This window comes from Helianthus annuus, chromosome 12 (assembly GCF_002127325.2).
Source record: "Helianthus annuus cultivar XRQ/B chromosome 12, HanXRQr2.0-SUNRISE, whole genome shotgun sequence".
NCBI lineage: Eukaryota > Viridiplantae > Streptophyta > Magnoliopsida > Asterales > Asteraceae > Helianthus > Helianthus annuus.
In genome coordinates, this window is record NC_035444.2 from 133,598,534 (window position 1) to 133,613,662 (window position 15,129).

Consider the following 15,129-nt stretch of genomic DNA (forward strand, 5'->3'; position numbering starts at 1 on the left):
TCATTAAGCATTAATCCTAGCCATACATGTGTTACAAGCTGATTAGAGCCTTGGTGAACACACAAACTTGCCCACCACACAAAGAAATTGCACAAACAGCCCTTGAATTTGCAAACTGTTGCTGAAAATGAACTTTCTGCCCAGATGTGGCACTCGCGTAGCGCGACGGCATAGGTAGGAGGGCTCGCGCTACGCTACCATGCATCAGGTTCAGCAAAGTTTCAAAATTGACAGAAATGGTCCCTGCACGTGTTTAAAGCCTTTTTCGATGCGTTTAAACCCCGTTAACCTCATTTCAAGACTCTAAAATGAAGTTAAAGCATAGGGGACCTGAAATATGCTCGAAAACATCACGGATGTCGATTCGTTTGGTCGTACGATCGCGTTGTTCGGTTATTTACGACGAAACTCAAACGGATGCGAAAACGAACCAAATTAAGCGACGAATGGAATTTTTGCATGGCGATCACTAAAATAAAAATATTTTAGTGTGTACAAAAATTTTGGATGTCCAAATGTGGTCAGAACGTAAGATATGCACGAAAATGCAAACTTACGCCGTTTTTGACACTTTTAGTCCCTGAAAGATCACATAAGCATGTTTTCGCACACCGAACCGCTCAAAGCTTGTTTCTAAGCTATGATTAGGTTATATATGGTATGTTTAACTTATGATCAAGTTCCGGACTATTCCTTACCTTACGAATCGGTATAGTTTCACAGTTTGACGCAAATAGTCCCTGCGATTGAATAAACTTGTTTTTGCCATACCAAACCTTCCAAAACTTATTTCTAAGTTATGTAAAGGTCATTTAAGGTATGTTAAGCCTATTTCACTATTCCGGAGTGTTTGTCGCGCTAAACTGATTACGTTTACGCACCAGTGCGCATCTAACTTTCCAGAAAGCGATTTAAAGCTCGGAATTGAACAAAAATTGATATGTGAAAAGGATACACATATTTATACAAATCCCAGGTATGAAACACAATGTTTCATAGGTTTGGCATTTGTTTGGTGTTCGAGGTGACACAGGTGTCACACATGGACCCCCTCCCCCATCTAATTTTTGGTTTTAGCAATGTGGCCCCCACCAAATTTTGCAAGATTCCCTAAATATTTTATGTAAGTCTTTGTATGACACTTGTCCATGCATGCCACCCTCATAATCATTCCATATCTCTATATAATCCTCCAAGTTCCAAGAATCATCATCACTCCCCTCTCCCTCTCTCCTCAAAACCGTCCCCCATCTCTCTCTCTCTCTCTCCATCTTTAAATCTTCAAACTCTTGTTCTTCATGTTCATCACCATTTCTAGCCATTTTTAAGTTAGTGTGAAGATCTAGAGGTGATCCCAAGGTGTTCTCAAGTGATTCAAGCTTCCCATCATCTTCACACTAGAATTTCTACCCTACCTTTGTACTAGTAGTAAGTCTTACACCTTGCTTCATTTTGTTCTTAGTCAAGATATGTAGTATGATGAAATTTACCAGAACACTAAAAAGTTTAAACAAGAAATATGAACAAGAAACATGCTGATTTACATTTTCAGCCGACTTCAACAGTCTGTAACTGGACCATTATAAATCAAAAAACTGATTTTCTGGAGCCTAAATTACGTATTTTTGAACAACCGATCAAATGGCATTGGAATCGTATTTTTTTCGACGCCGTTTACTATTTTTAAAAGACTGTTTTTGGACAGCAGCTCAAGCTGTGTTTTTACTGCAGAAAAAGTGTGTTGTATTCGGAGTCATAACTTGAAACCTGAGTAGAATCAACTCATGGGATTTTTACTGAAGGTGGTCACTATTGTCATCGTGATCCTCCAACTGGAATTTCATCAATCGGACATACGATTAATTTTTAGTGAATTATTCCGTAGACTGCAATCAGAAAGTAATAAATCTGATTGCAGTCGGGTAAATGAATTTCTATAAAATATTGGTGATGAACTGGACCCATATATTTTTACATAATAAAATCTGGATCGTGTGAGACATTCTGAAAATTTTGGAATTTTTGGAGAAGGTTAACTATGTTATAAAAATCCTCAAAAACAGTCCAGTTTTGATTAATAAAGCTGAAACAACATAAGTAATGCTTTGCATGTCTAAATATCGGGTTGGTTATTTGAGAATGATCTACGGAATATATGTAAAAGAAAATGATATGCTATTAATCATGGACATCTCCATTTACAAAGGAGACCATGGCGAAATTTTCCGAAAATCCAACACTTAGTAAATATTTTCTAGACAAGAGTTTACTAGAACATTGAACGAACAAATATCTCAACATGACATATGATTAAGCTAAAATATTAACTATTTTGACAAATAATTATCACGCGGAACAATATAAGAAACGTGACTCAAAATACTAAACTCTAAGCCAATGCACGGCCCGTTCGTCTAATAGACATTAGTACGTTGTAGGTCGTCGAGTAGCTGATCAGGTTTGAGTGGACGTTACGATTCACGAGACGCAGTACAGTGAGTACATAGACCCCTCTTTTACTGTTTTTCAAATGTTTGGGGTGAAACACATGTGCCTACTTGTTACTTTATGCTTTCCTGTTTTCATATCATATACTTGCTATGTTCATTAGTACACTTATAGTACACGATTTACATTACATTGTTTCGCTACGTATGTTTGCTTGGCATACTTAGTACATTGTTTTACCTTACATTTCTGCTATGTATGTTGACTGAGAATGCTAGCACATTGATTTACATGACTTTTCTGCTTTGTATGTTAACTTAGCATACTTAGTACATTGTTTTCGTATAACATGCTTACATTTGGTATAACATTTGGTTTGTACAAACGGGACTTAAATACGTTCATTAACATTAGCTAAGCCGCTCGGTAGTAAGTAATGGTACCATAGGACTTGACAAATCCCGTTCCTGACATCCTAGGTTTGTTTGGGTGTACGAAATGACTGTATCAGTAAAACATGCATTTACTTTACAAAACATAGCTTTTTGATATGTTCAAAATACCTTGTTTTGTACATTTTTACATTTGGTTTATGTGACTACACTTTACTTACCGTACATAACATTTGTTACACATTATTTGACTACAATTGGATTTTTGACATGGTTTATACAAGGACTTTTTAACAATTGGTTTAAACATGGACTTTATACATTGGTGGGTTGTTTAAGTGACTTAAGTAACGAGATGTGTGTAGTATGATACAAGTATAGTGGATACGCCGCTAGTACTTCCTATATATAAGTGCTTGTATTGTACTACATGTCGTAGTGTTCTTTAAATCATTCAATTTGGACTTATACATTTTACACAAACAACATATTTTTCACAGGACTTTGGTTTACAAAACAGTTTACTTTATATAACTCATTTTACTTGGTTATTCATTTAACCATATGTTATTCTTTTATTTATACATATCTTCTGATCTTATCGCTTTTCAAATGATTTACAAAACAAAACAATTTACAAGGTTCATGACAAAATTTTATTAAACATTTTCTTAAACTTTAGTCATGAATCCTATTTTCACCAAACCTATGTATCTCACAGTCATTTTTATGCTGACGTACCTATTTTCACATGTGTTTTCAGGAGTTGTTGCTTAGGATGTTCGTGTCACACTAGGGCGGACCTGTGCCTTAGAGACTTAAAATAAAGATGGAACTAGTTTAATTATGTAATGAACTCTTCGTTTCAGTTATCGTATAATGTAAAACAATGTTGATTATCAATAAAACAATGTGCTTTGGTGTTATTATCTGTGTATTTTTGTTTGATGATTTTACAATTTGATTCGATTCCGATTTCAAGCTTTAAATCACTTTCTGGAGAGTTATACGCAAAAACTGGTGCATAAACGCAATCAGTTTAACGCAAAGTACACTCCGAAACTGTGACGTGAGCCAAATATACCGTAAATATCCACTTAGAAATAAGTTTCGAAGGATTCGGTATGGCAAAAACATGTTTATTTGAACTAAAGGACTATTTAAGACAAAACTGCGAAACTAACTTTGCTGACCGCCCGGATAATATTTAAATCCCAAAAATATTTTGTTATGATTAAAAATTTATTTTAATCAGGTTCGTGATGAAAAATAAATTAAAACGCCTAAAAGCGTTATTTTTCAAAGTTTAAGCACGTACCGTGTGTTTCTGCGCGACACAGTGCTTCTACTAGCAAAACGCTGACAACGCAGCCAGTCTTGGCAACTGAAATTTATTTCAGCAATATTTTGGCAGGTTTATTTTTGTAGAATAACAAAAATAATTTAGAACGCCATAAACCGGGGTTTAAACGCTAGATAAAATACCCGGTATCCAGTTAAACACCCGTTTTAGCCTACATATAGCATATTTATATAAAAAGTTGCACATGGACCCCCTCCCTCATCTAATTTTCGGTTTTAGCAATGTGGCCCCCACCAAATATTGCAAGATTCCCTAAATATTGTATGTAAGTCTTTGTATGACACTTGTCCATGCATGCCACCCTCATAATCATTCCATATCTCTATATAATCTTCCAAGTTCCAAGAATCATCATCACTCCCCTCTCCCTCTCTCCTCAAAACCGTCCCCCATCTCTCTCTCTCTCTCTCCATCTTTAAATCTTCAAACTCTTGTTCTTCATGTTCATCACCATTTCTAGCCATTTTTAAGTTAGTGTGAAGATCTAGAGGTGATCCCAAGGTGTTCTCAAGTGATTCAAGCTTCCCATCATCTTCACACTAGAATTTCTACCCTAGCTTTGTGCTAGTAGTAAGTCTTACACCTTGCTTCATTTTGTTCTTAGTCAAGATATGTAGTATGATGAAATTTACAAGAACACTAAAAAGTTTAAACAAGAAATATGAACAAGAAACATGCTGATTTACATTTTCAGCCGACTTCAACAGGCTGTAACTGGACAATTATAAATCGAAAAACTGATTTTCTGGAGCCTAAATTACGTATTTTTGAACAACCGATCAAATGGCATTAGAATCGTAATTTTTCGAGGTCGTTTACTATTTTTAAAGGACTGTTTTTGGACAGTAGCTCAAGCGGTGTTTTTACTACAGAAAAAGTGTGTTGTATTCGGAGTCATAACTTGAAACCTGAGTAGAATCAGCTCATGGTACTTTTAGTGTAGGTGGTCACTGTGGTCACCGTGATCCTCCAACTGGAATTTCGTCAATCGGACTTACGATTAATTTTTAGTGAATTATTCCGTAGACTGCAATCAGAAAGTAACAAATCTGATTGCAGTCGGGTAAATGAATTTCTATAAAATATTGGTGATGAACTGGACCCCGATATTTTTACATAATAAAATTGGATCGTGTGAGACATTCTGTAAAAATTTGGGAATTTTTGGAGAAGGTTAACTATTTTATAAAAATCCTCGAAAACAGTCCAGTTTTGATTAATAAAGCTGAAACAACATAAGTAATGCTTTGCATGTCTAAATGTCGGGTTGGTTATTTGAGAACGATCTACGGAATATATGTAAAAGAAAATGATATGATATTAAGCATGGACATCTCCATTTACAAAGGATACCATGGCGAAATTTTCCGAAAATCCAACACTTAGTAAATATTTTCTAGACAAGAGTTTACTAGAACATTGAACGAACAAATATCTCAACATGACATATGATTAAGTTAAAATATTAACTATTTTGACAAATAATTATCACACGGAACAATATAAGAAACGTGACTCAAAATACTAAACTCTAAGCCAAGGCACGGCCCGTTCGTCTAATAGACATTAGTACGTTGTAGGTCGTCGAGTAGCTGATCAGGTTTTAGTGGACGTTACGATTCAGGAGACGCAGTACACTGAATACATAGACCCCTCTTTTACTGTTTTTCAAACGTTTTGGGGTGAACACATGTTCCTACTTGTTACTTTCATGCTTTCCTGTTTTCATATCATATACTTGCTATGTTCATTAGTACACTTATAGTACACGATTTACATTACATTGTTTCGCTATGTATGTTTGCTTGGCATACTTAGTACATTGTTTTACCTTACATTTCTACTATGTATGTTGACTGAGCATGCTAGCACATTGATTTACATGATTTTTCTGCTTTGTATGTTAACTTAGCATACTTAGTACATTGTTTTCATATAACATGCTTACGTTTGGTATAACATTTGGTTTGTACAAACGGGACTTAAATACGTTCATTAACATTAGCTACGCTGCTCGGTAGTAAGTAATGGTACCATAGGACTTGACAAATCCCGTTCCTGACATCCTAGGTTTGTTTGGGTGTACGGAATGACTGAATCCGAAAACATTTCTTTTGATAACCTTGACTTAGGGTTATCCGTCTGTCTCAAGGCTTGAATGTATGCGTTAACTTACCACGTAAATGTTTGTATCATTAAAACATGCATTTACTTTACAAAACATAGCTTTTTGATATATTCAAAATACCTTATTTTGTACATTTTTACATTTGGTTTATGTGACTATACTTTACTTACCATACATAACATTTGTTACACATTATTTGACTACATTTGGATTTTTGACATGGTTTATACAAGGACTTTTTGACAATTGGTTTAAACATGGACTTATACATTGGTGGGTTGTTTAAGTGACTTAAGTAACGAGATGTGTGTAGTATGATACAAGTATAGTGGATACGCCGCTGGTACTTCCTATATATAAGTGCTTGTATTGTACTACATGTCGTAGCGTTATTTAAATCATTCAATTTGGACTTATACATTTTACACAAACAACATATTTTTCACAAGACTTTGGTTTACAAAACAGTTTACTTTATAGAACTCATTTTACTTGGTTATTCATTTAACCATATGTTATTGTTTTATTTATACATATCTTCTGATCTTATCGCTTTTCAAATGATTTACAAAACAAAACAATTTACAAGATTCATGACAAAATTTTATTAAACATTTTCTTAAACTTTAGTCATGAATCCTATTTTCACCAAACCTATGTATCTCACAGGCATTTTTATGCTGACGTACCTATTTTCACATGTGTTTTCAGGAGCTGTTGCTTAGGATGTTCGTGACACACTAGGGCGGACCTGTGCCTTAGAGACTTAAAATAAAGATGGAACTAGTTTAATTATGTGATGAACTCTTCATTTTAGTTATTTTAAGACAATGTAACTCTCTGTTTGATGAATAAAACATAACTTTTAATTACCATGGTTGTGGAACAATAATTCTGTTACAACACTCCCCGACGTTTCCGCCACGATTTGATGTTTTACGTGGTCGGGGTGTGACAGCTTCTGCTACTTTTTCATCATCTTGATGGATAAGTAAGGCTTTCTTCTTGTTTTCAATCATTTTCGGCTCTTCTTTGCTTCGGTGGTAAATCGCTTTTCGGTAATAATCATCATTGAAAGGATTTTCATTTCCATCGACTGCAGAATTATGACATTCTCTCTTGAAATGACCTCTTTGCTTGCATTTGAAACAGGTCACTTTGGATTTATCAAATCCCAGTTTAGTTGATGGACCACCGATAGACTGCTTCCCTGTAATCTCCATATATCTCTGAGCTATTCTGATGCAATTAGCCAAACGCCAACGAATATCGATAAGTTCCATCTCTTCCGGATCAATCTGGTTATAGTCTTCTTTGGTCAATTCAGAATTTCCAATTTTGCCAGCTACTAGTCCTTCATATGATTCCAGAACGGATGCAAGAAAACTCATTTGTTGCTTAGCTGCATTGATGCTCATAGATGGAGAATTCTTCAATTTGAGAGCAATGTTGCAGAGAACTTCTTCAGATTCTTCAACACTTGATTTTGATGAAGACGAATGATATCCAGGATTGTAGCTTGATGAGCTTGTCGGAGGTTCTTTTGTCTTCACACCACTGAATGTTGTTTTTGGTGATTCACTATATGTCGTCTTTGGTGATTCACTAACTTTCACCGAAGGTATGTTACCTTTGTAATAAAGACCAACATTTTGAAGATGCGAAGAATTGTTCATCTTCCTTTGCTTTTGAAGCTCCAGTTCATGACTTTCAATTTTTTCTATCAAGACATCAAGAGAAATTGTATCATATAAAGCATCATTTTTCAATATGAATACAAACGTTTGCCACTGATCAGCTCGTGGTAACGCTTCTATGATCTTATCAATTATTTCTTCTCGAGTTTTAACAATGCCAAAATGATCAAGTTCAATTTTTAGATGACCAAATCTCTCTATCATTTGTCTAACTGATTCACCTTTCAAACTATCGAACAAATCAAATTCCTTTTTTAATAATGCGATTTTGTTTTTCTTGATTTGTTTACCCCCCTCAGCTTTTACCCGTAAAGCTTCCCAAACAGATTTCGATGACCCGTCATGTTGAAGTAAAGCAAACAAGTCATGTCTAATTGATGATTGGATTAAAGCAATCATCCTCCGTTCAGCTGCGAATTCAGATTTGTCTTCTTTGGATAAGCTTTTGAGTGGAAGATCTTCTCCTTTATCATTGACTGGCCTACTATAACCAAACTCCAAACAATACCAGCTTTCATGCGCGTAAGCTTTTGCCCAGTTGATAAAACGTTCTTTCCACCAAGTGTAATCTTCAATGCTTTCGAGCGTTGGTCGTTTTGAATGTGTTCCATAGAAATTATCATGTTTGATATTTTCATTCATCGCTTTTGTTATAGCTTTTGGTGTAACAGTTGAGGTTTCAGAAGACTCGGATGTAAATGCGTTGTAAAACGTGTTGTAGAACTCTTCAGCCATGATGCTAACTTCCACGAATCTCAGCACCTTTTAATCACCTTGAACCAAACAAACAAACAAACACTTATCAGTTTAAACACTATCAAATAACTGAATCAAACTAATACTCGAACTGGTGAATATTCTGTGCGGACTGAAGGTTGATAAACTGTGCGGACTGCTATGACCCGGATCAAATTCAAATGACCTTTTCCAATGACATGGCTAAACCACACGACCTGGAACGAGTTTGAATTCAAACGGACTAAACCACCTCTTGTGAACTGGGATCAAATTCAAACTATGTGACACAGAATTCACTTTCAAACTACCTGGTTTATTTCAAAAAAATCTTGACTACCTTTAACAACAACACATGGGCCGACAACAACAAATTATAATATGATTCTATTGGGCCGAGATTTGGATATCAATGCAAACAGACAACAACCCACTTAATTTAGTGGATTGATATTATCAAAGCTATTGGCCGACAACTTACCATGATGATAAAATGTGATTGGGCCAAAATTCTAAGTGAATCGATACCTTTGACTTTATTATTTGATTGGGCCGATTAAAAACAGATCACATGGGCCGCCAAAACTTTTTAAAACAACACTCAATGGATTATCATTGGACCGCTGAATATCACTAGGTCGACAACTCCTTTTACCTATTCACATGTAAATCTGGCCGCTTGTTAAGTGTTCACATGCAACTATGCTAACAAATTGATTTAATTGGACCACTCAACTTAATAATATGGGCCGACTTTCATTTCACATGCAACTGACAATCACTAAGTGGGCTGTTCACGTGACTCAATTTATATCATTCAACAGTTATGTCCAACAAGTTTTAAAGTCAACATTTTTTAATTGGACCTCTATTATGCATGTCCGACAACTTTTAAATGCAATATGCTGATTGGGCCGATGAACCTTTAGTCACATGTACATTGATTTCATTTACTGAACTTTGATTAGGCCTTGATCTTTCAAACGAAATTACGACTTTCACACGAAATACATACTTTCACACGAAATTATTTACACGAAATTAGGCAGCTTCATACTAAATCAGATGTATTTCACACGAAATTATGATCTTTCAAATGAAATACTGACTTTTCAAACGAAATTTGTGTATTTCGCACGAAATTAAGAATTTTTTTCAAACGAAATATGTATTTCAAACGAAATAAGGTCCTTTCAAACGAAATTATGTTGTTTTCAAACGAAATAAGGTCCTTTCAAGCGAAATTATGCTGTTTTCAAACGAAATAAGGTCCTTTCAAACGAAATTATGTTTATTTCGTACGGAATTAAAAATTTTTCAAACGAAATAGTTAATTTCGTGCGGAATTAAGCTGACGACACGCGGTATCAGACACAAAATCTTAGATTTCTCTCAACCGCTAGGAATTAGGATCTGAAACTTTGTAGGGTTATAGATCAGGTATTTTCGCACAACATATCAAAAAAATCATGTAATTTGGACCGTAAAACCCGTTCAATTTGACGATTTTCAGTGAAAAACGTGAAAAAAATGAAAAAGATGAAGAAATAGATGAAATTCGGATCTAAAATCGATGAAATCCTGTGCGAAATCGTGTGATAGATTAGTGCAATCGAGCTCCTGCTCTGATACCACTTGTAGGATCGGTTTTGACTCCGAAACGATTGCGAAACGTGTGACAACCCTCAAAATCCTATGTATTCCGTACAATTTATTATTGTTAATTAAAGTGTTTGACGACTGAGTGGAATTACTTAACTGCTCTCTGATTACTGTGATATACTTACATGTGTTTGTTAACGTACTTGGCTTGTGCAGAAAACTTGACTAAATGGTCCTGAATATTTTCCTATGTGTTAGGAATTAATTGTGTTACAAAAATATATGTATAAGACGCCTTACGGAATAATTAAACACTTTAACGAAACAGTATCCGACCGAACAACCGGACATTACCCGGGACGCCAAATATTTGTCAAACACATTATTTAATTATTTTTGGCTAGTCATGGTCCCCGTATGCCATAACACCCACCACAAATAAACTGACTAACAAGTGTAAGTTTATTACTTGGAATTTAACTACTTTGTTACATTTTAGTCACAATTTTTACACTAGACCCCCCCCCCCCCCAAACGTAAATCAGCCCCCATGGACCCCACCCAAGATCTTAACCATACTTCCAATCTCCTAACTAGATTATGATCTATTATTTTAATTGATTTAGCTTGTGAAAGTTGCCAAGATATATGAAACAATCTTTATAAGTATGGAACTCATGGATCCAATCTCCTAACTAGATTATGATCTATTATTTTAATTGATTTAGCTTGTGAAAGTTGCCAAGATATATGAAACAATCTTTATAAGTATGGAACTCATGGATCCAATCTCCTAACTAGATTATGATCTATTATTTTAATTGATTTAGCTTGTGAAAGTTGCCAAGATATATGAAACAATCTTTATAAGTATGGAACTCATGGATCCAATCTCCTAACTAGATTATGATCTATCATTTTAATTAATTTAGCTTGTGAAAGTTGCCAAGATATATGAAACAATCTTTATAAGTATGGAACTCATGGATCCTCATCATTACAACAAATATCACACTCAACCTCACTACTCTCTCTCTCTATTCGGTTCCCCCAAACCGAACCCAACCCCCCCCCTCTCTTCACATCTTCATCTTCCATTTTTTACAAGTCCCTTTTTAAGCTTAGAAGGATTCAAGAAGGTAGCTACTTGTGGAGCTTCAAGAAGGGCTTTGTCTTGCTTGTTCTTCATCTTTTCTCATCATCCTCCTCAATAGATTCTACCCTAGCTCAAAGCTAGTAGTAAGCTCTTGTTTAACCTTTGTTCATCTTATGGCTAACATTGTAGTATGATGCTTATGTTTACAACTAAAATGCAAGAACACTAAAAATATAAACATAAAGGTTACATGAAGTTTACTTGTATATGAAATGCTATTAGTTGATGTTGTCATGGGTATGTTGTTGGTTTAGGGTTGGTTAATACATATATGATGATTGATCATCGAACTCTTGATAAAAATCCGTTGTTCGGACATGTGTTGATACAATATAGTAACATATTAAACTATAAAGAACATGCTGAATCACATTTCCAGCCGACTTCATCAGGCTGTAAACAGGTCATTAACTCAACGAAAAACTAATATTTCGAGTCTAAAATGTGATATTAGGAAATACGGTTCTAATGGCATCGGAATCATAATTTTTGGACTCCGTTTACTATTTTAAAAGCGTCTTTTCGTAACAGCAGCTAGAGCTGCAATTTTTCTGCTGAAAAAGTGCGTCTTGTTTTCTGTTATAACTTGTAATCTGCATGCAGTCTGATCACGAAATTTATACCACAGTTGACCACCGATGTATTTGTAATTACCCCACTGGAATTTCGTAAATCGGACACTCGATGAATTTTTAATAAATTGTTCCGTGGACTGTGGTCAGAAATACATAAATCTGAGTTCAGTCCGGAATATGAATTTTTATAAAATATTGGTAGTGAACCGGACCCCGATATTTTTACACAATAAAATTTGGAACGTTTTGGACATTCTGTAAAAATTTGGGAATTTTTGGAATAATTTAACTATTTTATTTAAATGTCCGAAAACAGCCGGTTTTGAATATTAATGCTGAATTGATATAAGTTGTGACTTGCGTGTCTAAATGTCGAGTATGCTATCTGTGAATGCTCTAACATGTTATATGTGTTACGTGCACTATCGTATGTATGCTTATGAGTGGGGAATGGATGGGAAATATATATATATACGGGCATAAACAGTTAAAGTAATGCATGCTATGTGATAGATACGTGTAGGAACCTTGTGCTCTATTTGTAAGACACTAAATGACTAACTGTAAATCGTACTAGGACGTGATTGACCGACCTTGACTGTTAGCGATATTTGAGAATCTAACCGAGCAAACCGAGGTGAGTTCACACTTTTCTACAAAGCATGGTAACTTCCCGGTGGGAATGGGAATGGGTACAGGAATAGGGATTCCTCGTCCTTTGGGACGCGTTCAGGAATGTGAATTCCTCGTCCTTGAGACGTGTTCAGGAATGTAAATTCCTCGTCCTATTGGGACGTATTAGACTTACTGGACTAGAACTCTATCAGCGAAGTCCCTCCCTTTTTGTATCGACTTAATCGCCGAGGCTATGGCGAGCGGGTCATTAGTTAATAGCGCTATTAGGTTTAACAAACCTCACACCGTGCCAGTCGGACGGGCGTGTACTAATGGACTATGGCACGTCGGTGGTGATAGAACACCGACGCTAGGGCACAATTGATTTTTGTTAGTAGTCGATATGATAAACGAGTCTGGTAGTTTAAAATACTGGGGTAGCTCCCCACGGCCAAAGTGCCGGGCTGGATAGCCAGGGAAGGTGGACATGGGATGGTTAACTAATAAACGTTTTCGAAGTATGGGGTAACTCCCACGGCTAGATAGCTGAATGAGATTAAACTATGTTTTTAGAAACAACTCTAAAATGGACAACCAACCGTGAACTCACTCAACTTTGTTGTTGACTCGTTATTACATGCTTTACAGGTCATTAGATGCTATGGAACTTGCATATGGAGGTGGTCGTTGTGGGATGCGAACTGATATGTCCCGTATTTAATAAATAGACTTTATGAACTTATCAAACCTACGTTTTGGACTTTAAACTTATGAACTATGGACTTATGTTTTGAACTTATGTTTTATGCTTCCGATATTAACCTAAAATCGGTTTACTTCCTTTTGGTCACCAATCGTATTGTGTTTGGTTTTATTTACTTAATTATGTTGTTCAATATGATTGGTGGCTCGATCCTAGTCACGTCACGCCTCCAAGCGGTGATACTCCGCAGGATGGATTTGGGGGTGTGACAAAACGAACGTGTGACGTGCGGAATCCGTACACGAACGTGATCTAACACGCAAGACGCAAAATAAATGTGATTCTATTAGAAATCTAACAAAAACAAGCATCTTGAATCACTTTCTCTCTCTAGAATCTCTCTCTAGATCTAGAGCTTCTCCAAAACACAAATGAGCCAAAAGTCTCTAACATAAGGCATAAGCCTCCTATTTATAGGCCAAGGCTTTTAATGAGATTTCTCATTAATTACAAGATTGCCACCTTGCCTTTTGACTAGTTATTACAATATAAGCTTGCTATCTTCAGTTTCTCGCTACAGCTCGGAGTGACGAAGGCGATAGACATAAATGCACTAACAAAAGACAAGAAGAAGGGTGAGTCATCGAGGAGGTCAAGGAAGCGTAAGGCTTCCCAAAACTTTGCTGTTACTGCACAACCCAATCCGAACACTCTGAACCCACCAGCACAGCCCACTGCAAAGAAGCCAGATGTTGGTACTGCACCATACTGTAATCGGTGCAATGGTCATCATTCGGCACAACTAGTTTGTAGGCAGTGCACATCTTGTGGTAGACTTGGCCACACGGCCAATATTTGTCGGGCTGTCCCGAATCAAGCTGCACAGAATCCAGCACAAGCTCAAGTTCAAGGAAATGCTACTAGACCTCCTTTCCCACCTGGTTCATGTTTAAACTGCGAAGAAATGGGTCACTATAGGAACAACTGTCCGAAGCTTGTGAACGCGAACGCCAATGCAAATCCCGCTCGTGGACGAGCATACAACATAAACGCTAACGAGGCCCGTGCTGATAACGAAGTCGTTAACGGTACGTTCCTTGTTAACCATCAACCTGCATCTGTTCTTTTCGATTCTGGTGCCGATAGAAGTTTTGTATCGTTTACCTTTGAGCCTTTACTTGTGATGCCTAGAACTAAATTAGGAAAGCCCTTATCTGTCGAGATTGCTACTGGTGAACCTCTTGAACTTGATTCTGTCATTCGCAATTGTCAATTGAACCTCGATAACCATCTTTTTCCTATTGACCTCACACCGATGCAACTTGGGAGTTTCGATATTATCATAGGAATAGATTGGTTAACCAAACATCATGCTGAGGAGGTTTGTTTCGATAAGATCGTTCGTATCCCTCTTTCATCTGGTGAAGTTCTAGAAGTTCGTGGCGAGAAACCCTCGAATGGTTTGAAACTTATGTCATGTACTAAAGCCCAAAAATACCTACGAAAGGGTTATGTGGCTTTTCTGGCACATGTCATAGAGGAGAAAGGCAAGGTCAAGTGTATTCAAGATATTCCTATTGTACGCGATTATCCAGAGGTGATTCCTGATGAACTGCCTGGTTTGCCTCCAGTTTGTCAAGTCGAGTTTCATATCGATCTTGTACCTAACGCTAACCCGATTGCTAAAGCACCTTACCGCCTTGCACCATCTGAGA